The 25135-nt window shown below is 38.2% G+C and overlaps 1 long non-coding RNA gene across 15 annotated transcripts in view; it reads left to right on the top strand.

Moving 5' to 3' along the window:
- The window catches only part of LOC147354994 (uncharacterized), a 398573-nt gene that overhangs the window by 113618 nt on the left and 259820 nt on the right, over nucleotides 1-25135 (top strand). For 3 of the 15 annotated variants that reach the window (XR_015143923.1, XR_015143922.1, XR_015143916.1), the window contains 2 exons: nucleotides 816-1167; nucleotides 10671-11077. The exons of 3 other annotated variants lie outside the window; for them this stretch is intronic. This is a non-coding gene — a long non-coding RNA (uncharacterized LOC147354994). 9 more of the 15 variants (XR_015143918.1, XR_015143917.1, XR_015143919.1 and 6 more) reach the window with 9 other exon arrangements.

Below are 25135 nucleotides of genomic sequence, written 5' to 3'. Positions count from 1 at the left end.
ATCTTTGTCTTCTGAATGTTGAGCTTTAAGCCAACTTTTTCACTCTCTACTTTCACTTTCATCAAGAGACTTTTTAGTTCCTCTTCACTTTCTGCCATAAGGGTGGTGTCATCGGCATATCTGAGGTGATTGATATTTCTCCTGGCAATCTTCATTCCAGCTTGTGCTTCTTCCAGCCCAGTGTTTCTCATGATGTACTCTGAATGTAAGTTAAAGAAGCAGGGTGATGATATACAGCCTTGACGTACTCCTTTTCCTATTTGGAACGAGTCTGTTGTTCCATGTCCAGTTCTAACTGTTGCTTCCTGAGCTGCATATAGGTTTCTCAATAGGCAGGTCAGGTGGTCTGGTACGCCCATCTCTCTCAGAACTTTCCACAGTTTGTTGTGATCTACACAGTCAAAGGCTTTGGCATAGTCAATAACGCAGAAGTAGATGTTTTTCTGAAACTCTCTTGCTTTTTCCATGATCCAGCAGATGTTGGCAATTTGATCTCTGGTTCCTCTGCCTTTTCTAAAACCAGTTTGAACATCTGGAAGTTCACGGTTCACATATTGCTGAAGCAGGCAGGAATCCCTTAGAAGAAATGGAGTAGCCATCATGGTCAACAAGAGAGTCCGAAATGCAGTACTTGGATGCAATCTCAAAATGACAGAATGATCTCTGTTTGTTTCCAAGGCAAACCATTCAATAACACAGTAATCCACCTCTAGCCCCAACCAGTAACACTGAGGAAGCTGAAGTTGAATGGTTCTATGAAGACCTACAAGACCTTTTAGAACTAACACCCAAAAAAGATGTCCTTTTCATTATAGGGGACTGGAATGCAAAAGTAGGAAGTCAAGAAACACCTGGAGTAACAGGCAAATTTGGCCTTGGAATATGGAATGAAGCAGGGTAAAGATTAATAGAGTTTTGCCAAGAAAATGCATTGGTCATAGAAAACACCCTCTTCCAACAACACAGGAGAGGACTCTACACATGGACATCACCAGATGGTCAACACCGAAATCAGATTGATTATATTCTTTGCAGCCAAAGATGGAGAAGCTCTATACAGTCAACAAAAACAAGACCAGGAGCTGACTGTGGCTCAGATCATGAACTCCTTATTGCCAAATTCAGACTGAAATTGAAGAAAGTAGGGAAAACCACTGGACCATTCAGGTATGACCTAAATCAAATTCCTTATGATTATACAGCGGAAGTGAGAAATAGATTTAAGGGCCTAGATCTGATAGATAGAGTGCCTGATGAACTATGGACGGAGGTTCGTGACATTGTACAGGAGACAGGGATCAAGACCATCCCCATGGAAAAGAAAAAGGAGCTAGGGGTGCAGTATTCACTTAATGATGGGTGTATGAAAATGGCAGCATCCTAGGGAGGGAGTGCCATGGTGTACATATTTTTAAATGAGGATATTAAAGGTTTTTTCTTGACATACTCAAGACAACATATATAGAGAAGAGTTATAACAGTTGCAATTGGGTAAAAAGATAGAACTGGTCTGTTGGAGTATTGTTTTCACATATTTTGATATTTTTCCCTGAGAGGGCTCAAATAAATGATCAATTAAATATATGTCAAATCTCGCTTTTGAAAAAGCTGTGCATATTTTTATTTATCAGATGGTAATTTTCAAAGATTTTTTTTTTTTTTAATGTGCTTGAAAGTGAAAGTGAAAGTGAAGTCGCTCAGTCGTGTTGGACTCTTTGTGACCCCATGGACTGTAGCCTACCAGGTTCCACCATCCATGGGATTTTCCAGGCAAGAGTACTGGAGTGGGTTGCCATTTCCTTCTCCAGGAGATCTTCCTGACCCAGGGATTGAACCCGGGTCTCCCACATGGTAGGCATTGTAGGCAGACGCTTTACCGTCTGAGCCACCAGGGAAGATCTTATGTGCTTACTCTTCTCTGAAAACTCTACTTTATCTTCTTTCTTCCTTTCCTAGTATCCCAACTCTGCCATTGGCCTTATTTTCTCAGTCTTCAGTCATTTCAGTTGTTTGTGGTGCACAGAACACCGTGTTGCCCCCTGACCCCTCCATCCAACACAACACACAAGTGTCCAGACTGGACCTTTAGTTACTCAGAGTTCCTTCCCTAGAGCTCTACAGAGTTGCTCACAGCCGTTCGGGTAAAGTCTCTTGAGATCTATGTTATCTGAGCTGACCATCTCTTGTAATGTTTAAGAGTTTAAAACAAGTCAAGAGAAAAATTGAATTAAGATTCCTCTCTATACTAAGAAGTAAAAAGTAAAATGCCTTCCATATTCTTAAATTCTGTCTGAAAGCTTTTCTTTGAGAACTTGCTCTTAATTTCACTATACCTAAAAATTCCCTTAAGACCAACTCGTAGTTGTTAAGTTTAAATTTAAAAAAGATGATGACATAGTCCCCTTTTAAAAAAAATCAGGATATATTAAAAACAAAGTATTTAGGGGACTTCCTAGTGGTCCAGTGATTAAAACTCCTCACTTCCAATGCAGGGGGTGCAGGCTTGATCCCTGATCGGGGAACAAAGATCCCACATGCTGCGTGCCGGGGCCAAAAAATTTTTTTAAGTAAAATTTAAAAACATAACAAAACAAAACAGATCTCTGCACAAAATTGTAGTCTCACTTTGTCCTGTAATATGTGCCACATCCATTCTTGAGATGGTTTATTCAGTTTTAGAATAAAACTAAAACTGATACATGAGATGCTAACATTGATGGATGAGGTTAAAATTTCTGTGAGCCTTGGATGAGGGGCTCACAGAAGCCTACTTACGCTGGAGGAAACAGGAAATGGGGAAGAACTCCACCAGCAGGACAGTGCCCTGCTTATTCTTATGCACATTCACAATTTGTGATTGGAGGAGTGGCCAGATCCAGAGAGAGCTGTCGCCTGTTGTCCCATCCCTTCCTTTTACAGCAGATTATTTTAAAGGCTTAAACTTGCATTGTGGCAAAGTTCATTAATTGTTAATTCTAGCTGAATAGTTTTCTGCTTGACCCAGGGGTAAGCACATTAGAAGGGAAATGTGGCAGGGCATTAAAAGAAGAGCATCACCATTCTTTTAATTTACGTGGGTGTAATAATTATACACCTTGAGGGGAGAATTGGCAGAATATTAATATATCGCTTTGTGAGTTCAATTTCCTTACTTCTGTACGAGGTATACTCTTTCACCTTTGCAAAATTCAGTGTGACATCACCTTTCATCCTTAGCTTTCCTTTGGGATGTAATCATTAGCAGTTGAGAAAACTTTCACACAGTTTGCAAGTGGAAGAAAATCATTTAAGTAAGTTTAAGTACTCATTTTCACTAAATATTAAGAAAAAATGTCATCTCAGTACAAAGGGCTGTGTTTTAAATATTATCAATGAATGTTCATCTGTTGGCTAGAGAGATTCTTCCTGGCACGAGTCCATGCTTGTCTTCGTGAGTGAAAAGAGAACATTTTGTATTCTACCTGCCAGGTGAGAATCTGAGTCATACCTTCCAAACTGCTGTTTTTGGAGGCAGGGAGCCAAAGAGAAATTTAAACTGTAGCAGTCTTCCTTCTCAATATAATGCATAAAATATTGACAGAGCGTGTAAAATGGATGGTTTTTAATTTCCAGATCTGGTTATAATGTTCTAATGAACAATCTAGGAGAACACAAGTTAATTTAGAACGTAACTCTTAGAGGAGTGTGCTATGCCCCAGGGCTTTGGCTTAGGAGAGACCTTTGGTAATATTTAGCATTTCTCCATTAAGACTTTTAAGTAGCACAATCTAGGTAGCTTTAGGTTAGGATGTTTCATTTCCTTAGAATAGTTTTTCTCTTATTAGCATTTCCAGTTTTTTGAATATTTATAGAATATGATTGGATTAATAAAAGGTTTTCTAGGAGACAGCTCAACTCATTAATAGGATTTTTAGTATCAGAATTAGCATTTATAATATTATATTTTGAAACAATTGATGAATGAGTTAAATAGAGTGTGCATTTTTAAACTAATGTTTTGATTATGGTTCTGAAATTGAAAACTTCACATTTTTTGAAATAATAATGGGTTTGGTGATTCTGTTGTTTGAATTATTTCCTACTCTTACCCATGCTATGATCAAATTTTAACAGTTAAAAATATTCATATTGTTGTTCACCATTGGCGGTCTTAGATTCAGTAAACTGTTTAAATATTCACCTTTCTTGTGTTCCAATGTGGGGGTTTTCTAATACCACCAAGCAATTCACTGAATTCTGACACTGTCTACCCAGGGATGGGGTCAGAATCCACAGGTAAGGGCTCAGTCCTACAGCACTGACCCCCTGCCCCATTCCCCTGCCCCAATTTCAGCCACTGTTTTAAGTCCAGGTTGTCATCTCTGCTTCTGACTGACCAGTTACAGACTGGAGTTTCCAAGGACTCTGGCTCCTTGGGTTGGTTAATTTGCTAGAGTGGCTCACAGAACTTAGAGCAGTGGTCCTCAACCATTTTGACATCAGGGTCCAGTTTTGTGGAAGACAGTTTTTCCCTGGACTGGTGAGAGGGATGATTTCAGGATGATTCAGTCTCATTCCATTTATTGTGCACTTTCTTTCTATTATTATTACATTGTGATATGTAATGAAATAATGATACAATTCACCCTAATGCAGAATTGGATCATCAGGCATTAGCTTTTCATAAGGAGCATGCAACCTAGATCCTTCACTTGTATAGTTATAGCAGGGTTCCCGCTGCTATGAGAATCTAATGCTTCAGCTGATCTGATAGGAGGCGGAGCTTAGGTGGTGCTGCGTGATGGGGAGTGATGGGGAGTGGCTGTAAATACAGATTCACTAGCTTGCCACTAGCTTCACTAGCTCGCCACTCACCTCTTGGTGTGTGGCCTGGTTCATAAAATGCCAGGGACCATTATGAGAGTTAGGGACCCCTGACTAGAGACACATTTTACAACTAGATTACTGATAAAACTCAGGAACAGCTGGAAGGAAGATATGCCTTAGGCAAGGTCAGAGGAAAGGTCACAGAGCTTCCCTGCCCCCAGCCCCTCCACATGTCACCGACCTGGAAGATCTCTGAACCCCCATCCTTTTGGGTTTTGATGGAGTCTTCATAAACATGGTTGATTAAATCGTTGGCCATTGGTGACTGAACTCCATCTCTAGCCCCTTCTCTTCTACCCAGAGTTGGGGGTGGGATCATGGGAGTGGTTCTGACCCTCTAATAGCAGGGTTGGCTCCCTTGACAACCAGCCCCTATCCTTAGGAGGTCTCCAAAAGCTGCCTCATTAACATAACAGAGACACCTTTTTCCTCATTTCAAGATCAGGATGAAGACCTAATACACAGTATTTTTTTAATGGTCTGAAAATGGCTTTATGGTATTTTACATATTAAAAATAAGCTCCTGATTTTTGTCCTTAAAAAATAATATTCTGGTTAATCCCTTTTGAATTCATAGCATGGATCCTAATAGCACAAAATTATTTTAGAAATTTGATATTAAATGACTTCCTTTGGTTTTTTGTTTATTTTTTCTTTAATTTTTATTTTATATTGCATTATAGTTGATTAAAAATATTTGAGTTTCAGGTTTACAGCAAAGAGATTCAGTTATACATATACATGTATCTGTTCTTTTTAAAATTCTTTTTCTATTTAGGTTATTACAGAGTATTGAGTGGAGTTCCCTATGGATACATATTAATATAAATCACAGTGTCCCAGGTACTCTGGCCCACAATTGTTTAATCCTTTTTAGAAATCTTATTTCAACTCAAACATTACAGTCCAGTAATAATAGAAGTAATGTTTTCCATTGCCTATATCAATGATAGACAGTTTTTATTAAGTTCTGTATTTCTTGCCTTACTTAAATAAGCTTCTCATTGCCAATAGCTGCAGACCAGATATTAGCTTGTCCTTCAAAGACTTCTATTACATGACCTCACACTGCCCTTATGAACTTAACTCTCCTAATTATTCTATGGGAAACATACTTTCCACCAAGCAAGCTAATCACTTCCCCTACAATACCCTCTGTACATCTGTACTGGAGAGCCTTTTTTACATTTTCTCTAGCCTCTTTCCCTTTGCTGCTGCTGCTGCTAAGTCGCTTCAGTTGTGTCCGACTCTGTGCGACCCCATAGACGGCAGCCCACCAGGCTCCCCCGTCCCTGGGATTCTCCAGGCAAGAACACTGGAGTGGGTACATATTACCCACTCCAGTAATAAGTTCATTACCTTATTGTTGTTCAGTCATTAAGTTGTGTCCCACTCTTTGTGACCCCATGAACTGCAGCATGCCTGGCTTCCCTGTCCTTCACCATATCCCTGAGTTTGCCCAAGTTCATGTCCAATGAGACGGTGATACTGTCCAACTATTGCATCCTTTGTCACCATCTTATCATTTTGCCTTCTGTTTTTCCCAGCATAAGAGTCTTTTCCAGTGAGTCAGTTGTTCAAATCAGGTGGCTAAAGTGTTGGAGCTTTAGCTTTAGCATCAATCCTTCCAATAAATATTCAGGGTTGATTTCCTTTAGGATTGACTGGTTTGATCTCCTTGATGTCCAAGGGACTGAAAAGAGTCTTGTTCAGCACCTCAGTTTGAAAGCATGGATTGTTCAGTGCTCAGCCTTCTTTATGGTCAACTCTCATGTCCATACATGACTACTGGAAAGACCATAGCTTTGACTATTTGGACTTTTGTCAGCAAAGTGATGTTTCTACTTTTTAATAGGCTGTCTAGGTTTTGTTACTGCTTTTCTTCCAAGAAGCAAGTGTCTCCTAATTTCATGGCTGCAGTCTTCATCCACAGTGATTTTGGAGCCCAAGAAGAGAAAATCTATCACTGCTTCCACTTTTTCCACTTGTATTTGCTGTGAAATGATGGGACTGGCTGCCATGATCTTAGTTTTTTGAATGTTGAGTCTTAACATGTTTTCATTTTCCATTTTCACCCTCATCAAGAGGCTCCTTAGGTTCCTCTTTGCTTTCTGCCCTTGGAATGCTATCATCTGCATATCTGAGGTTGTTGCTATTTCTCCCAGCAGCCTTAATTCCAGCTTGTAACTCATCCATGCTGGCATTTTTCATGACGTTCTCTACATATAAGTTAAATAAACAGGGTGACAATATACAGCCTTGACGTACTCCTTTCCCAGTTTTAAGCCAGTCAGTTGTTCCATGTAAGGTTCTAACTGTTGCTTCTTGCCCTGCATACAGGTTTCACCGGAGACAGGTAATATGGTTGGGTATTCTCATCTCTTTAAGAGTTTTCTAGTTTGTTGTGATCCACACAATTAAAGGCTTTAGCATAGTCAATAAAGTAGAAGTAGGTGTTTTTCTGGAATTCCCTTGCTTTCTCTATAATCCAGTGAATGTTGGCAATTTGATCTCTGGTTCCTCTGCCTTTTCTAAAACCAGCTTGTACATCTGGAAGTTCTCGATTTGAGTACTGCTGAAGCCTAGCTTGAAGGATTTTGAGTATTGACCTTACTAGTAGGTGAAATGAGCACAATTATCCAGTTGTTTGAACATTCTTTAGCCCTGCCCTTCTTTGGGATTGGAATGAAAACTGACCTTTTCCAGACCTGTGGCCACTGCTGGATTTTCCAAATTTGTTGGCATATTGAGTGCAGCACTTTCACAGCATCATCTTTTAGGATTTGAAATAGCTCAACTGGAATTCCATCACCTCCAGTAGCTTTGTTCATAGTGATGCTTCTTAAGGCCCACTTGACTTCCCATTCCAGGATGTCTGGCTCTAGGTGAGTGACCTCACCATCATGGTTATTCAGGTCATTAAGACATTTTTAATATAGTTCTTCTATGTATTCTTGCCACCTCTTAATTTCTTCTGCCTCTGTTAGATCCTTACCATTTCTGTCCTTTCTCATGCCCATCCTTGAATAAAATGTTCCTTTGATATCCCCAATTTTATGGAAGAGATCTCTAGTCTTTCCCGTTTTGTTATTTTCATCTATTTCTTTGCATTTTTCATTGAAGAAGGCCTTCTTACCCTAATTTAAGAATCTCCACATAAATTCTCATAGCTCTTACACTCTCCTAAATTTGGATTTCAGTAGCATTCACTGTTTATTAGATACTGGTGGCTCAGAGGTTAAAGCGTCTGCCTCCAATGTGGGAGACCTGGGTTCAGTCCCTGGGTTGGGAAGATCCCCTGGAGAAGGAAATGGTAACCCACTCCAGTATTCTTGCCTGGAGAATCCCATGGACGGAGAAGCCTGGTAGGCTACAGTCCATGGGTTTGCAAAGAGTCGGACATGACTAAGCGACTTCACTATTCACCAGGCAAATGCATGAAAACTTTAAATGTGTTTATTTTATTTTATTGGAATGTAATAAGCTTAAGGGCAAAAATGGTCTTATCTGTCTTATTCATATACTGCATGTAATACCTACTCCATAGATGGTACTCAATGTTTACTGAAAAATAGTGAAGGAAGAATGGAAAGAAAGTAGGGAGGAAATGAAAGAAGAAGGAAGGGAGAGAGAAAGAGGTTGATTTATCTCCTGTACCAACAGAAATGTAAGTTTTTGAAAGATAATAGATATGTCTTTGGGTGAAAAAGAAACCATAAATTGGAGAATTGGAAATGCTTACATACATTCATTCAATGAGTATCTGTTAAGTGACTTCTTTTATGTGTCCATGAGGGACTTTTGCTCTTTTTGATCACAGAAAGCATATGACAGCTCTTAGCCTCATCATCCTCAGCATTTGGAAAAATAGCAGTCTTCTCTCATCAAGTTTTTTGGGAATATCTGCTTTCTATGTTTTCCATCTCTATATATGCATAAAAACAAATATTTTCTTTCATCTAATAAATAGATAATGATTATGGATGGGTCATTGTTAAAATAAGAACACAGATAAATAAAGCTTCAGAATAACTTTAATCTTTCTGATGATAAATACCTACTCTTTTAGTTCCAGAAAACAGCAATCTAAACCTCTTCCAAAGTATATTTATAAAGAATGTGTACTCTTATTTTTTGGCTGTGTTTTGTGGCATGTGGGATCTTAGTTCCCAGACCAGGGACCAAACCCACGCCCCCTGCAATAGAAACGTGGAGTCTTAACCACGGAACCCCAGGGAAATCCCAAGGATGTATATGTACTGTTATGTTAATGGGCTGGTTGTCTGTGTGCCTTCATTCCACATATATTTTCTTCCTCCATGGCCAGTGCACAAGGAAACAGGGCATGTATTCAGTTTTTGGTTTAATGTCATCTATTGCCAAAGTAGTGATGGATGTCCTAGTCAACTCTGCCTGTAAAAAAAGAGAATGGGTAGGTTGCTCTGGAATCTTTTCTACCAACACTGTATACCATATCCTATCAGTTAATATATACTTCATAGATTGTAATTAAACCCTTAGGCATTATGGTGACCAGCTTAGCAGCTGTGTGGTGGGTCCTTCCATCTTTCTGCACTGCTGGCCTGGCCAGGTGGACCAGCTCCTCTCCCTGCTGCTGAAGCCCCAGGCATCACATTCTACACATCAGTGGCAGAAAATTAAGAACAGTTTCTTCCTTGACATTAAAAAATATTAAAAATAAAGTCCTTCCCGCAAAGTGCTTTAATATTCTTCATGTTTTCTATTAATTTTATTCCCTCTACAAATAGAATCTAGGACTTTTGTGGACAGAGACATTCTGTTTTGTTCACTATGATTACCTTTTGTGTCTGCCATGTAGGTGCTCAGTAAATGTTCATGGAATGAATGGCTGAATATATGTATGCATGTCTTACTGGCTAAACTAGATTGCATGCTATTGCCAAATCCAGTCATAGACAAGGACGATGAGACCCTGTGATTGACTGTGATCCTTCAGAGTTTATCTGAGTTAAATGGGGAAGGGTAAACTCCAGGACAAATGGGGACCCTGGCAGCATGAAAAGGAGGCAAGTGGGTTGATAATTCACATGGTCTTCCCTAAATGTCAGAGCTGGAGATTGGGCGGGGCAGGGGGAGGGCAGGGGGAAGAAGTCAAAGTCAGCATTTGCAGTAGATTTTCAGTAAAGTAGGGTTACTAGAGACAGAAGCAAAATATGAGCTAAAAAGTAATGAAAACATAGACAATAAATGAAACAACATTGGATGCAGTAAGGTGATTGAGTCATGCAACTTGAGATTGCCCAACTGCTTTTATATTGTTATGTATTCTGTCTCCTTAAGGCCCAGTGTAGTGTTATATGCATGCTGCTGCTGCTAAGTCACTTCAGTCGTGTCTGACTCTGTGCGACCCCACAGACTGCAGCCTACCAGGCTCCGCCGTCCCTGGGATTCTCCAGGCAACAACACTGGAGTGGGTTGCCATTTCCTTCTCCAATGCATGAAAGTGGAAAGTGAAAGTGAAGTTGCTCAGTCGTGTCTGACTCTTAGTGACCCCATGGACTGCAGCCCACCAGGCTCCTCCGTCCATGGGATTTTCCGGGCAACAGTACTGGAGTGGGGTGCCATTGCCTTCTCCCGTTACATGCATACATATATTTAATTATACTTTATGGTAGAACTTTGTTTTGCTTGTCCCATTTTTTAGATATCAGGATTGCTAAATCATGTCATTTGGAATAGTATCCAAAGTTGTTGAAGACATAAAGTATCTCAGATATTTTAGTTTTATTTCTCTACATTAAATTTTATCTTTCTGGATTTAGGCCTGAATATCCTGTAGAAAACTTTAAATTTGGATTCTGCTACCTACTGGATATGCTGCAGTTTGCTGATAGAGATTCTTTTTGGAAATATTTGGACAGCTAACCAACAATCTTAGGTTGGATGGTGAGTCCTTCCCCAAACTCCATGTCATTGACCTTGTATTCTGTCTTGTATACCTCCCTCATGAGAATACTAAATACTTTAAAATTGCTAAGTAATTTTCTAGAAAATGGTAGTCAGAGACTTTGGCAACATCCAGATTCATCAATCCACCAAAAAGGAGGAGGAGGAGGAGAAAGAGGAAGTGGAGAAAGAGGAGAAGGAGTAGAAAGTTTCTCATCTTGAAATCTGTAGTTGTCTCTAGAGATCATTTTTTTTTTCAAATAATAAATGCTTTCAATAATCAGTCCTAGAATCTTTTTCATGTTTGATAAATACACCTAGATACGAATTTTCAAAATTTACTTTCTCCTCTTTGAATTTCAAATCTGTATTTGTCTGTTTCCTATTACCATGCATTCGTTTCATTCTCCATGATTTCTCAAAGGTTTCAAATTTCAATTCTTTGAGAACTTGTTGGTACTCTTTTAGAATATTTGGAAAGATGTCAAACACATTTCAAGGGACTAATTTTTCTTCCTTACTTTGGGCTTTAGGGCCTTTGCACCAATATTCTGCTTCCAACAATTTGAGAATTATGTTCCCTGGCAACTAAGCTAGAACCCAATGTGGACCAAGCAGTCCCACCCTCACTACCATGCATTACTAGGGCTCTGTCACTTCCGTCTGAAGATTTCTTCCTTGAACAGAATAAAATAGATGATATCCTGTGTGATGAGACATACGGGCTTCAGAGTGTGCCTGCCTTCGTCTGAGTCCTGGGTCTGCCACTTACTGGCCCTGTGATCTCTCTGAGTCTGTGTAATGGAGTAATGGGCTTCCCTGGTGGCTCAGGTGGTAAAGAATCTGCCTGCAATGTGGGAGACCTGGGTTCAATCCCTGGGTCAGAAAGATAGGGAATGGCTACCCACTCCAATATTCTTGCCTGAAGGATTTCCACGGACAGAGGATCAATCCTGGTGAGCTACCATCTATGAAGTCACAAAGAGTCAGACATGACTGAGCAACTAAATTTGGGGGGAGGTTTCCAACATATTTTAGGGATGCAGTGGTGCCGGGAAATTAAATATTCTGCCAAGGATCAAGGACTTACTTGCATGTGACATTTCATATTTGTTATATTTTGTGTATGGAACTTGCTATTAGATTCTACCACAGTCCTTTTAACACTCATGACAAAGGATGAATATAGCAATTTAGAGGGTGTGTAACCCCTAAAGAGCCAGTAAACTTATCTGAGCTTTGACCTTTGATTCCCGTAAGCACTTGGAAATTGTCAGTGTTTTTTTTTTTTTCTGTGAATTTTACCTCAGACGCCCTTTGGTGTGTCTAATATTTCAGGCACTACCCTTTGAGGCTTGCATTTTTCTCCTCCCATTCATCCCCTCCCTTTATAAACATGGAGTGTGGATCCTAGCTGTGTCTAAATGGGCTCGCTCCTTGTTGAGAGGTGTTAGATCCACTGATCTCCTGGATCTTGAAATCATCTGTGGCCCACTGTGTTCAAGTCCATGCTGCATGTTGTTTTATTTCCCTGTAGGGTTTGCCCAGCTGTGAACTCTGCCTCCTAACCTTGGAGATAGACAGTGAAATCTTTGTATCGTATTAGATGATGTGTTTATCAGTCTTTTTAGGGTAAGTGGTAAAAATAAACATGTCAGAATAATTTATGTACAAGGAGGTTTATTGCAGGTTTATTTGTGATGGTGAGAAATTGAAAACACACTATCAACCAGAAAATGGTTGACTCAATTATGGTACATTCATAAGATGGAATATGAGGTAGACATTAAAATAAATGAGGTATTAATATATTTGTATATATTTGTGTAAAAATGTTCTATTGAGTTGGCCAAAAAGAATATCATATGGAAAAATCTAAATAAGCTTTTTGGTTCAATCCAATATAATGTTAAGAGAAAATCAAAGGATATTTTATATAATATGACTTATTCTTTTGTATACAAACATATGTGCGTGTGTGCAAAATCAAAAAGGTCTACAAATTGTTTATTCTGGAGCAGTGGAGGCTGGGGGCATGTGAAGAATAAAACTATCACTTTTTAAAATAGACTTCTTTGATGTTTGAGTGATTCACAATAAGCATGAAATTTTATAATTCAAATATATAAAACTTATCAAGTAAAAACTGAGTTTTTACTTTATCTGCATTAATTATGTCATTTATTGATTTTTTAAAAAAAGTAAAAAAAAAATGAGAAATATTTCACATCTAGCCCTCCTCCCATCTGTAATCCTGGATCAGATGATAAAAATTAATGCAATGACCCTGGAATCATCGACTCAATTTGATACAAATTTGTACTTTAATATGCAAGATTAAAATAGTAACTAAATAATTTAATAACTGATGTTATCAATTTGTGTGAAATAAAGCTTTTTAAAAGAAAAATAAGGGGAAAATCTTTTCTTATACTATAGTTAATGTTTAAAGGGATATTTGTTTGAAGGGAAATATCTGAGAACCCAGTTGTATAACAAAAGACTCCATGGGCAAGGTATAAATTAAATATTGGAAAAGGGTATGGAAAAACCTGGTGCCTGGTATATCATTGCTGGGCTTACAAATGTTTTTTTTGTTATTATTTTAATAAAGGTAATCCTGGGTTGCCTAAGGACAAAGACGGAATATTTTAACTGTGTGTGTGTGTGTGTGTTAGGGGAAAGAAAGGAGGAGAGGGAGCGAAGGAAGCAGAGAGAGGAGAGAGAGTGAGAATCAACTAGAGAGAGAGACTGAAAAGGAATTGTCCTTACCTCTCTAAGTTCAGTTCTCCTTGCTTGTGGCCCTGTAGCCCTGTATTCTGGTATAAAGTTAGAAAAGGCAAGCTCTTACAAAACCTAGAATATGGAAAACGGTAAAATTTATCAAAAAGTAAAAACATGAGGCTTCCAATTTTCATCTAGCATGTAAGAAGCTTGGAAGTTGTTACTCTGCTCTCACAATAAGCAAATGGCTGAACAACCTGAAAAATTGACAACTTTCCTTAGATCCATAAGAGAAATGAGGTCACAGGAGAGACTGACAGGTGAACACACAGAATTACAGCTTACGAAAGCAGAAACCCATGAACTGAAGTCCCCTTGGACACCAGTGACTGGGTAGGAAAATCACAGCTGTAATTGGTGTCTCAGTGTGGACAATTTGAGAGTCAAATGCTCCAGGGAACCCAGCCATGGAGGTAGGAAGGCACTCATGCTCTTGAGAGTTCTGCTTCCTGGAGGTCTCCCAGGTTCTCAGAGTAAATATTTTTAAGAGAAATCCCCTTGTGATTCTGGCAGAGAGGAGAGAAGAGGAACCATTTTGAAATATGCCAGAAAATTCTTGTCCTCTTTAATAAGGGCTACCATTTGGAGAAACTAATTAACAAGAGATTAACCTACTGGGATTTAATCAGCACCTAACTGATATGGGGGGATGAAAATATCAACTCCAGCACCCTCTAGTCTTCCATGAGCAAGAAGGGAAATATCCAGTGTCGCCCAAGGCTAGCCATGCTTTCTCATCTAAAGGGGATCGGATGGGCACAACTGAAAAGTGCTTGTGAACTGCAGAGTCTAGAGGCACAGGCTTACCGAGACTGGAGCCTAATCATAGGAGTACAGAACACTTCCCCTTACCCTGAAACTGCAGTCAGTCGATTCAGTCACTCAGGCATGTCTGACTGCAGCCATGTAATTAAAAGACGCCTGTTCCTTGGAGGAAAATCTATGACCCACCTAGATAGCATAATAAAAGGCAGAGACATTAGTTTGCCAACAAAGGCCTGTCTAGTCAAAGCTGTGGTTTTTCCTGTAGTCATGTATGAATGTGAGAGATGGACTGTAAAAGAAGCTGAGCCCTGAAGAATTGATGCTTTTGACCTGTGGTGTTGGAGAAGACTCTTGAGAGTCCTTTGGACTGCAAGGATATCCAACCAGTCAATCCTAAAGGCACTCAGTCCTGAAAATTCATTAGAAGAATTGATGCTGAAGCTGAAACTCCAATACTTTGGCCACTTGATGGAAAGAACTGACTCATTTGAAAAGACCCTGATGCTGGGAAAGATTGAAGGTGGGCAGAGAAGGGGACGACAGAGGATGAGATGGTTGGATTGGCATCACCAACTCAATGGACATGCATTTGAGTAAGCTCCAGGAGTTGGTGATGGACAGGGAAGCCTGGCGTTTTGCAATCCATGGGATCACAAAGAATTGGACATGACTGAGCAACTGAACAGAACTGAACTGATCTGAAGGGGATTGATTCCATCTGAAGGTGGTGGTTTAGTCGCTAAGTCATATCCGAGTCTTGTGACCTCATGGGCTGTAGTCCCCAGGATCCTCTCTCTCTGTTACTTTCCAGGCAAGAATACTGGGGTGCTGTTGCCATTTCCTTCTCCAGGGGGTATTTCTGACCCAGGAATTGAACCCAGGTCTTCTGCATTGCAGTCAGATTCTTTACTGACTGAGCTATGAGGGAATGCCTTTGATTCTAGGACCCTCCACAAATACCAAAATTCTCAGATACTCAGGTCCCTTATGAAAAATGATATAGTATTTGCGTATAACATATACACACCTGCAGTCCTCCCATATACTTTAAATAATCTCTAGATTACTTATAAAATTAAATACAATGTAATGCATAGATAATTGCCCATGCACAGCAAATTCAAGTTTTGCTTTTTAGAACTTCCTGGAATTATAAAAAACACAATTCAACCCAAGTAGATTGCATTTTGGATGCAAAACCTGTGGATACAGAGGGCTGGTTTTATGAAAGACCTTTTTGTAGCAGTTGTTTTTACCCAACACATCATGCCTGATTTCAGGGAAAAATTACAAGATATACTAAAAGGCAAAATGACACAGTTGAAAGAGAAAGAGCAAACGTTGAAATCAGACACATTATGACAGCTGGAATTATCAGGAAATGAATTTAAAATATTTATGATAAGTATCCTAAAGATCCTAATGAATAAATTAAACTGCCTTCAGGAACAGATGGGCAGTGTAAGCAGAAAGTTGGAAATGCTAAGAAAAAAAAACAAAAACGAAAATCCTAGAGATCAAAACCACTATTACAGAAATGAAGAACGCCTTTGATAGGCTTGTTAGTAGACTTGACACAGCTGAACAAACACTCTCTTATCATGAGACTATCTCAGTGAAAGCCTTTAAAATATATAAGCCATAGAAAAGAGAATAACCACTGAAAAAAACACCCAGAATATCCAAAGACTGCAAGACATTTACAAAAAGTGTGATATATTTGTAAGGGGATTACTATAAGGAGAAGAAAGAGAGAAAAAATATAAGTATTTGAAGCAATAATGAATGATGATTTCCCCCAAATTAGAGTCAGACATCAACCCACAGACTCAGGAAGTCAGATAATCACAAGCAAGACAAATGCAAAGAAAGCTATAATTAGGCATATATTTTCAAACTATGGAAAGGCAAAGTTAAAGGAAAAAAATACTGAAAGTATCCAGAGTGAGGGAAACACCTAACTTACAGAGGAACAAAGATAAGAATTACATCTTTGACTCTTCTTAAAAACCTCATGAGCAAGAAAGTGGAATCAAATATCTGATGCTGAGAGAGAAAACAAAACAAGCAAACATAAGCAACCTAGGTTTCTATACCCTGTGAAAATCTCCTTTTAGAAAAGAAGAAATACTTTGCCAGACAAACCAAAACTGAAATAATTTGTTGCCTGTAGGACCAATTTGTGAGAAACATTAAAACATTAAAACATTCTCTCTTTAGAGAGAAGAAAAATGATATGGGTCAGAAACTCAGATTTACACACAGAAAAAAAAATCAGGAATTTGTATCCATCTGGTATTCCATGTTGGAAACCATCGGTCAGAAACCTTTTTCTGTAAAGGGCCAAAGAGTAAATGTGTTAGGTTTTGTGGACCAAATGATCTCCATTTCAACTTTTCAATTCTGCCATTATAGCGTGAAAGTAGCCATGAACAATACACAAATGAATGAGCATGGCTGTGTTCCAGTGAAATGTATTTAGAAAAACAGACTGTGACCGTATTTAGCATGTGGACCATAGTCTATCAACCCTTGCTGTAGACACATCATTCTCTACATTCTCTGTTAATAATTCTATTAAGCCGTTTTCTTTCCACATCTGTAAGTTTCATGTTTCTCATTTTAATACTAGATTTATTTAATAAGTCTAACACTTTTGGCACTAATAGAATCCTAGAGTTTAGCTTTGGAAACCAAGCATGCCCATAACTACTGTCAAGGGGAAAAGAGAGAATGTTCACAGAACTAGTGATCTCCCTGTCTCTCTCTACTGACCAGAGACCATCCTGAAGCATGAAATTCTGTTTGTGTTTCTTTTATTAAAACTGTCTTTGAAAGTGGTGGTTAAACAAAGGAGGCTTTGAACACTGAGACATCAGAATGACTGCTCTCTCTTGTAAAACATAACCTATGATCCCTAAGAAAGAAAGATCACTGGAGAAGGACTAAGTGAGGGTTAGAGAAAAACTTCTACTTTTCTTGATTGATCTAACAGATAACAGTTTGTTCAAAAATAATACCACAGTTGACTGTATGCTTATGTATATATGTGTATGCTCATGTGTAAGTGAAATGAATGAATGATGATAATATGAGACAGGAGGAATTATTTTGTTATTATAAGGCACTTGCATTGCCTGTGAAGTGGTATAGTGTTATTTGTTAGTGATCTGGATTCGTTGTAAATGTATATTACAAACTCTAGGGAAAGCATTATAAGAGAAATATAATTAAGATGCTAAAAAGAAGAGAAAACGAAGTCGTATAATGTGATCATTCAAAACCACAAAGAGCAAATAAGAATGGGAGACAAAACAGAAACAAAAAAACAAAGGCATCAAATAGAAAACAGCTGCAAATATGGTAGCTACCCTTCCAGCTCTATCAGTGATCACTTAGAACATCACTGGTCTCACTGCACCAGTTAAAAGATGGATCCAAAAGTGGATCCAAAAATAAGGCCCAACTCTATCTTGTCTATAAGAAATTCACTTTAAATATAAACATGTATATATTGAAAGTAAATGGGTAGATAAAGACACATCATGCTACCACTAACTATGGGAAAGAAGGAATAGCTATACTAATTTTAGACTGAACAGACTTCAGAGTAAGGGAAGCTTCCTGGAATAAAAAGGGATATTACATAATGCTAAAGGGGTCAATTCTCCAAGAAGACAAAATGACCCTTAATATGTATGTTTCTAACAACACAGCCTCAAACAATAGGGGGCAAAAACTAATAGGTGTACCAGTTGGAATAGATGAGTCCACTACTATAGCTGGAGGTTTCAGTATCCCTCTAAATCAGTAAACACACAGTTGGACTCAGAACACTATCAGTCAACTGACTATAATTGACATCTATAGACTAGTTCATCCATCAGTAGCAGAATACACATTTTTTTCCAACTCACATGGAACATTCATCACAATAACCCACATTTGGGGCCATAAAAAACACCTTAACAAATTTAAGAGAATAGCAATCATAGAATATACACTCATGCCACAGTGAAATTAAACTAGAAATCAATAACAGGAAGATAACGGGAAACCTCCCAAATATGTGGAGATTAAACAATACACTTCTAAATAGAATCTACCATACTACTGGGCATATACCCTGAGAAAACCACAATTCTAAATGACAAATGTATCCCAGTGTTTATTGCAACACTACTGACAATAGCCAGGACATGGAAGCAGCCTAGATGTCCACTGACAGATGAATGGATAAAGAAGATGTGGTACATATATACAATGGAATATGACTCAGCCATACAAAAGAATGAATAAGAATCAGTTCGAGTGAGGTGGATGAACCTTGAGCTGGTTATACAGAGTGAAGTAAGTCAGAAAAACAAATATCGTATTTTAACACATCTATATAGAATCTAGAAAAATGGTATTGATGAACCTATTTGCAGGGAAGGAATGGAGATGCAGATATAGAGTGTGGACTCATGGACACAGTAGGGGAAGGAGAGCATGGGATGAATGGAGAAGTAAAATTGACATATATATATATATATATATATATATATATATACACATGTACATACACGCACACACACACACACATATATACATATCATGTGTAAAATAGATAACTGGTGAGAAGTTCCTATATAACACAGGGGGACCTACTTGGTGCTCTGTGATTACCTAGAGGAGTGTGATGGGAGGAGGGGAAGGAGGCTCAAGTGGAGAGGGTATATGTGTAGTTATGGTTGACTCACATTGTTGTACAGCAGAAACCAATAGAACATTGTAAAGACATTTTCCTCGAATTAAAAATAAATTTAAAAATAGCATAAGAGGAAATCTCAAGATAGAATAAATTTTAAAATAAATGAAAACGCAACATCAAAATTTGTAGGATATAGCAAAACAACACTTAGAGGGAGAATTTATAACAGTGAATGCTTATATTAGAAAAGAAGAAAAAACTAAAATTGATAATCATAGTTTGACCTTAAAAGCTGGAAAAAGGAAAGTTAAATCCAAAGCAAGCAGAAGAGAAACTATTAATATTAGTGCAGAGATTGATGAAAACTTAAATAGGAAATCAATATAGAAAAGCAACAAAACCAAAGGTTTTGAAAAGACCAACAAAATGGGTAAGCCTCCTTATCCAAGCTAAGAAAAAAGGAGAGGACAAAAATTGTGTCCGAAATGAAAGAGGGATGTCATTACAGAGCCCATGGACATTAAAAGAATCATAAAGGAATAATATGAAGAGCTGTATGCCCACAAATTTGGTAACTTAGGTGAAATGGGCTAATTCCTGAAAAGACACAATCTGCTGAATCTCACACAGAAAAAATAAGCAATCTGAATAGACCTGTCCCTATTAAAGCATCTCATCAATAATTAATAACCTTGTGTAACAGAAAGCACCAGACCCAGCTGGGATCACTGATGAATTCTATCAAACATTTAAGGAAAAAAATTTTATCATGTGTCTGCATTTTCTTTCAGAAGATAGAAGCTGAGGGGAATGTTTCCTAACTAATTTTATGAGGTCAGTGTTGCCTTAATACCAAAAACCAGGCAGAAGCATAAGAATACCAGAGCCCCTTCTCTTTCTTAAATGTAGATGCAAAAAAATCCTTGGCTAAATATTAGCAAATTCAAAGCAGAAATATGTAAAAGAATTATACGCCATGACCAAGTTGGCCATAATTGGTTATGTATACCTTGATTATGACCAAGTTGGACATAATCAAGGTATACTAGGCTGTTTCAACATTTGATAATCCAATTAATGTTGATTTTAATTTCAATAGGCTAAAGAAAAAAGTTACATGACTATTTAAAAAATGCAGAAAAGTCACATGATAAAATCATTCTTGATTAAACCTCCTAATAAACTAGAAACATAAGGGAACTTCTTCAACTTGATAAAGATATCTGCATAAAAACTAATAGCTAAACATGATACTTAATGGGAGAAGCTTGAAGCTTTTCTAAGATCAAGAGCAAAGCAAGGATGTCCTTTCTCACCATCACTTTTCAGTATCATAATGGTAGTCCTACCTAAAGCAACAAGAACTTTAAATGAAATAAAATGTATACATATTGGGAAGGAAGAAATGATACTTTGTTCACAGATGACATGATCTTCTACATAGAAAATCTGAAAGAATCAATAAAAAATTTCTGGAACTAAAATATGCCTTTGGCCACCTCATGCAAAGAGTTGACTCATTGGAAAAGACTCTGATACTGGGAGGGATTGGGGGCAGGAGGAGAAGGGGACGACAGAGGATGAGATGGCTGGATGGCATCACTGACTGGATGGACCTGAGTCTGGGTGAACTCCGGGAGTTGGTGATGGACAGGGAGGCCTGGCATGCTGCAATTCATGGGGTCCAAAGAGTTGGACATGACTGAGTGACTGAACTGAACTGAAAAAATGATTATAGCAAGATTGTAGGATACAAGATTAATATATACAAGTCAGTCACTTTTGTATACAATAGCAATGAACAAGGGAAATTGGAAAACAAAAACTCAATAATACTTAAATTAGCACTCCCAAATGTAATACTTAGTTATAAATCTTAAAAAAAAAAAAAAGGCACATGATCTGTATAAGGAAAACAAAAAACTCTGAAGAAAAGTATCTAAGAAGAACTGAAAAATGGAGAACTATCCTAGGTTCATGGATAGGAAGACTCAATATTATTATATATTAGATTTTTCCAATTTGACCTATAGATTTGATGCAATCCCAATCAAAATCCCAGCCAGTTATCTATGAATATCATAAATGGATTCTAAAGTTTATATGGAGAGTCAAAAGTCCCAGAATAGGCAGCACATTATTGGAGAAGAACAGAATTGTTGGACTGATGAAACCAGATTTCAGACTTGCTATAAAGGTAAAATAATCAAAACAGTATGTTATTGTCAAGAGAGACCAGAAATAGAGCTTTTAATATAGTTCTCTGATTTTTGACAAAGGAGTAAACAGTACAAAAGAGCCAAAATACTGAGCATTCACATGCAAATAAATGAATTTTAACCTGGACCATACATCCTCAAAAAAATTAACTCAAAGTAGTCCACAGATCTAAATGAAAAGCACAAACCTATAAAACTTCGAGAAGATAATCTTGGAGGAAACCTAGATGACCTTGGGTATAGTGAGGACATTTCAGATCCAACATCAACAGCATGATTTCATGAAATAAATCATTGGTAAGCTGAATTTTGTTAAAACTTTAAAAATCTGTTCTATGAAAGACAGTGTCAAGAGAATAAAACAAGCCACAAACTAGGAGCAAATATTTGCAAAAGACATATAAAGGACTGCTATCCAAAATATATGAAAGAATATTAAAACAACTGGCTCAGATGGTAAAGTGTCTGCCTGCAATGCAGGAGACCTGGGTTCGATTCCTGGGTCGGGAAGATCCCCTGGAGAAGGAAATGGCAATCCACTCCAGCACTCTTGCCTGGAAAATCCCATGGACACAGGAGCCTGATAGGCTACAGTCCATGGGGTCGCAAAGAGTCGGACACGACTGAGCAACTAGTATTTATATTTATTTATAAGGAAACAACACAGTTTATAAATGGGCCAAAGACCTTCACGGATATCTCACCAAAGAAGATATATAGATGGCAAATAAGCACATGAAAAGATGCTCCACGTTGAATGTTATCAGGGAAATAAAAACAATGAGATACCATTACATACCTACTGTGCTGTGTTTAGTCGCTCAGTCGTGTCCAACTCTTTGGGGCTCCATGGACTGTTCCAGAGGATCAGACTCCTCTGTCCATGGGGATTCTCCAGGCAAGAATACTGGAGTGGGTTGCCATGTTCTCCTCCAGGGGATCTTCCCAACCCTGGGATCGAACCTGGGTCTCCCGCATTGCAGGATTCTGTACCATCTGAGCCACCAGGGAAGCCCACATACCTACTAAAACAGTGAAAATCCAGAACACTGACATCAAGTGCTGGGAAGGTTGTAGAGCAACAGAAGCTCTTGCTCATTACTGGTGAGAATACAGAATGCTATAGCCAATTTTAGAAGATAGTTTGGCAGTTTCTTACAAACGAAACATACTCTTACCATGTCATCCATTCATCTCACTCCTTGGTATTTACTCAAAGGATTTTAAAACTTTTTTAGGTCTGCACAAAAACATGCACACATGTTTATAGCAGCTTTATTTTTATGTGTCAAAGCTTGGAAGCAACCAAGATACCCTTCAGTAGGTGAATGGGTTAATAAATTGTGGTACATCCAGACCACAGAATAGTATTCAGCACTAAGAAGAAATGAGCTATCAGGTCATGAAAAGATATGGTGTGTGTTAGTCATTCAGTCGTGTCTGACTCTTTGTGACCCCATAGACTGTAGCCCACGAGGCTCCTCTCTCCATGGAATCCTCCAGGCAAGAATACTGGAGTGGGTTGCCATTCGCTTCTCCAGGGGATCTTCCTGATCCAGGGATCAAACCCTGGTCTCCTGCATTACCAATAGATTCTTTACCGTCTGAGCTACCAGGGAAGCCCCTGCAAAGATATGGAGAGAACATAAATGCATATTACTAAGTGAAAGAAGTCAATCTGAAAAGGCTATATATACAGAAGGATTCCATATGTATGACATTCCGGACAAGGGAAAACTATGAAGACAGTAAAAAAGATTAGTACTTGCCAAAAGCTGAGAGTAAAGAAGAGATAAAGTGGAACACACAGGATTTTTAGGGCAGTGAAACTCATCTGTATGATGCTATTAGATTCAGGTTATTATACCCTTCTCAAAACTGACAGCCTGCACAACACCAAGGGGGAACTGTAATAAGCTGTGGGCTTTGAGTAATAGTGATGTGTCATGTAGGTTCATCAGTTCTAACAAATGTAGCACTTCAGTGGAGACTGATAATGGTGAGGAGGTTGTGTATATGGGAAATCTCTGTACCTACTGCTCAGATTTGCTATGAATCTAAACCTGCTATATAAAATAAAGCCTATTTTAAAAAGTATAAACCTTGAGAATTGGAAAATTATTTGGTTATTTATTTTTCATTGAAGAAAAGATACTGGTAAAGTATCTTTAATTATACAGCCTCAATGAATGAATGGGAGAGACACAAAGGAACTTTTAGGTCTTCCAATCCAAATTTCTATCCATTAAAAATTGTTTCTATAATGTTTTTGATCATCACATTTCTATTTAAGCATTTCTTGAAGCAGGCAGTTCTTTATTTCATTTTCAGGCAGAATGTTCCCTAGCATGGACTAGTCCATGGGAAAAATAATGCCTATTCCAATCTCTGACATCAACTAGTAGGGTGAATTCTGGAAAGTCATTTAAGCTCTCCGTGCTTCATATTCTTCATCTGTATGGTGAGGCAATTAGTTCAGAGGCCAACAGTATCCTGCAATATCTTTAAAGAGCTATTTGAACTCCCATTCTGTGGATTTTATTTGGGGTAGGGATGTGGTGCGGGGCTTTCCATGCGGTGCTAGTGGTAAAGAACCTGCCTGTCAATGCAGGTGATGTAAGAAATGTGGGTTCAATTCCTGGGTCAGGAAGATTCCCTGCAGGTGGGCATGGTAACCCACTCCAGTATTCTTGTCCATGGGATTCTCGGCAAACCCCATAGACAGAGGAGCCTGGTGGGCTACCATCCATAGGGTGGCAAAGAGTTGTATGCATGCAGGGATATGGTGTAGCAGAGTAAACATGAGTTTTGGAGTGAGTAAACCTGGGTGTGAATATTGACTAATATTTTCTGGATGGGTTATCTTGGACAGATTACTTGATCTCTCAGTGTAACTTCTCATATTTTTAAATTAGAGATAATACCTAACTTGGAGAATTATTCTTATTGAAACATTATACTTATCGAAACATTGCTCTTAAAACACTTAGCATTATAGTTAGCAGATGATAGGTGTTCAACAAATGTTAATTCCTTCTTCCCTTCTCTTTATTTAAAACAGAAAATATTTGGATTAACATGAATCAAAAGTAAATGCTTACTAAACATTAAAAATATGGATTTGATGATTGCTGTTAAATGGGTAAAATTTGATCAAAGTTGTTTGGATAATTGTGCTTGAATCCAGAAAGACTAGGTTGTGTTGGAAATTTATTTCTCTGCTCTAATTAATAATTATTGCAATATAGAAGGGCTTCCCAGGTGGTGCTAGTGGTAAAGAACCCGCCTGCCAATGCAGGAGACATAAGAGACATGCATTCAATCTCTGGGTCAGGAAGATCCCCTGGAGGAGGAAATGGCGACCCACTCCAACATTTTTGCCTGGAGAATCCCATGGACAGAGGAGCCTGGTGGGCTATCGTCCATGGGGTCGCAAAGGGTTGGGCACACTGAATCAAGCAACTTAGCACACAGTATAGAATGTTAAATAATAATAATAATAATGTCATGGTATAACAATGTATATAACACTAACTAGTAATGTGGTATAATTGCAATGCAAAGCCTTTCTCATGGTCTATTCAAGTTATCGTTCTATAAGAATGCGTTTCTCAAAACAGTTCTGGAGGAAAGGGATCCCAATTCATCTTTGTACCCCCAACACACACCATAGTAGTAGACGTATATTTGGATCATTAAATACTTTAAGTTAAACATTAAATACAATTTATACCTTCAGAAACTTTAGAAGGAATGACTAACTGCTCCATACTGAATCCACTGATGGAACATATAAATTATTTCAGATCAGAAATTGGGGTCCAAAAGATTAAGAAAGCTTGCCAAATTAAAAAAATGGCATTCTTTATAAAATGAAGAT

Source organism: Bos grunniens, chromosome 17 (assembly GCF_055505025.1).
Source record: "Bos grunniens cultivar Pamir isolate PY7600 chromosome 17, Bosgru_T2T1.0, whole genome shotgun sequence".
Taxonomy (NCBI): Eukaryota; Metazoa; Chordata; class Mammalia; order Artiodactyla; family Bovidae; genus Bos; species Bos grunniens.
The sequence above is the reverse complement of the archived record's forward strand: the minus strand, read 5'-3'. Positions and strand labels throughout refer to the sequence as shown.